Here is a 2,473-nt window from a genome sequence, read left to right on the forward strand (position 1 = left end):
GCAGCACAGTGGGTTTATTTACATCAGTATTACCACAAACACTTGGGTAATGGGTTACTCTACAAGGTTATGACAGCTAAAACCATGCTAGGTTACAGAAATTTTGGGGCCTCATTATAATCTTCTTGGACCATGTTACTACATACAGCCCATCACTGAAATGCTGCTATGCAGTGCATTACTATATTGGTCAAGAAATATAACTTTGAACAGTCTGTGGCATAATCAGTGCATACATACTAGCTGAGAGAAATTTATGGAGAGTTCTTAAGGAACCTGTAGTAGATTCCTGCCACACATTCCAGGTTTAAACTAGGCATCAAGTGAGTACTTGTAAGAGCTGTCTGGGACCATGCTATATTAGCAACTCTAGAAAAAGTTACTGACTGGTTTGTGTTTTAGCAATTAGTAAAAGTTACAACTGTAGAACACTGAGTGTTCATTTTTTTTTCTTTTTTTGGAGAGGTTTTTGCTATAGGGCACGTGCACTCACCAGACAGACAGAGAGAGACAGAGAGACAGAAAGCAAGAAATCACCCCCCAGGGGGGATGGCCATGCTGCAATCCCCTCTCCTCCACTCTCCTCTTGGGATCTTGGGCACGCATGAACACGCGCCCGGTATGAGTTTAAGCCACCAGGTCCAGGACTCAAACTGCGGTTGACTATGTAGGAGTCCAGTGACAGAGCCATTACACTAACTTCTGGTCCAGCGACATAGCCATTACACTAACTGCTGGTCATTTTCAGGTTAGTTTTGAAACACTATGCTCTATGTGAAACCTGTTATCCATTGACCAATAAAGACTATCTGATGATTCATATCTCTTGAGAATTTAGCATGCTCTCCCCCTTAGAGTCAATTCAAATCATGTAATAAATGTGTTTTTCCCATGGTATCAGAAAAATAGAGACCAATTTGTACTCATCTCACAGGGCTCTAAGGTCTTATAACCTGCCTATTGCACCATGTCAATTTTATCTTGTTTTTTTTTTATGCATTTCTCATGCTGAATTTTATTATTTTTATTCTTCTATTTTAATTTATGAACCCTAATAAAATTCCTAAATACAATGTAAGACAAGTGGGGAGATCAGTAAACAACTTACCGAAAATGGATTCATTTCTTTAAGCCTGGAAAAATACAGCAGTTTCTAAAATTATAGCTGGAAGAGAAGGTGAAGGAAGTAGGTCAGAGAAATGATGTTGCTTATTCCAAGAATCCCCTGTGGGAGAACGGTCACTTAAACATGAGAATGGGCTAAAAAGACCTTATTGAATCAGCAATCACAAATTTATTCACTGATAGAAATGAACGACATATATTAAGCTTAGGTTAATAAAAATATGCATTAACTATTGACTTAGTAAAAATGTTTCTGTGGGGACCAGCAGATGATGTAATGGTTAGTTTGCTGAACTCTCACGTTGTCGACCAAGGTTTGAGTCACAAACCCAGTGACTTAAACTCACGATTGGGAACCTGTTTATGCATACCAAAAATCCAAAGAGGAGAATGGAGAAGAAATTGCGACATGGCAATTCACCCCTGGGGGGGTGGGGTGACTTCACACTTTCTGGCTCTCTGTCTCTGGCTCTCTGGTGAGCACATGTACTTTACAGCAAAATTTTCTAAAAGAAATAAAAAATAAAAAATAAACCAAAAAAAAAAACTCACTCTGGGGACCAGCAGATGACATTATGGTTACATTACTGGATTCCCATGCAGTCAACCATGGTTCAAGTTCCAGATTAAATGACTTAAAACTTATGCCAAGCACATATGTGTATGTGTGCCCAAAATCCCAAGAGGAAAATGGAGAAGGGATTTCGGTGTGGCCATTTCCCTCAGATGGTGAATTCTCACTTTCTGTCTTTCTATTTTTCTGGTGTACACGCATGCCCTATAGCAAAAATCTCTCAAAAACACACAAACACACTCAGAGCATGTGTGCATATGACCAAAACACCAAGAGAAGAATGAAGAAGATGGAATTGCACATGGCCATCCCCACTGGGGGCTGTTTTTCACTTTCTGTCTTTTTGTTTCTCTCTGTCTCCCCAGCAAGTGTGCATGCCCTATTGCAAAAATATATTTTTCAAAAAAAGTTACTGTGAAAAATAATGTAAGAGTTTAAGAATGGCTGATTACAGTATCCCAAAGAAAGAAACTATCTTTTACTAAAATTTACATTATAGAAAAACTCTTGGTCAGTATTAACTATATTCTTATTAATACAGACATTCCATATTAGTGTTTCCTCTAGAACAGTTTTTGCATCTATATGACGAAGTCTCAGAGTAATTATACATCCTGCAACCTAGTATTTTTGGATGACCATAAAGGAAAACATGTACATCATGAATATTGATGGCAGTACAATTTTCCAGTAAGGTTTTCCAGTAACAAATCTCTCTGTATCCAAGCAGGTTACAGGTACATGTTTTTCTTTCTTTTTTTTTTTTTTTTTTTT

Source organism: Tupaia chinensis, unplaced genomic scaffold (genome assembly GCF_000334495.1).
Source record: "Tupaia chinensis unplaced genomic scaffold, TupChi_1.0 Scaffold144763_1, whole genome shotgun sequence".
Taxonomy (NCBI): domain Eukaryota; kingdom Metazoa; phylum Chordata; class Mammalia; order Scandentia; family Tupaiidae; genus Tupaia; species Tupaia belangeri.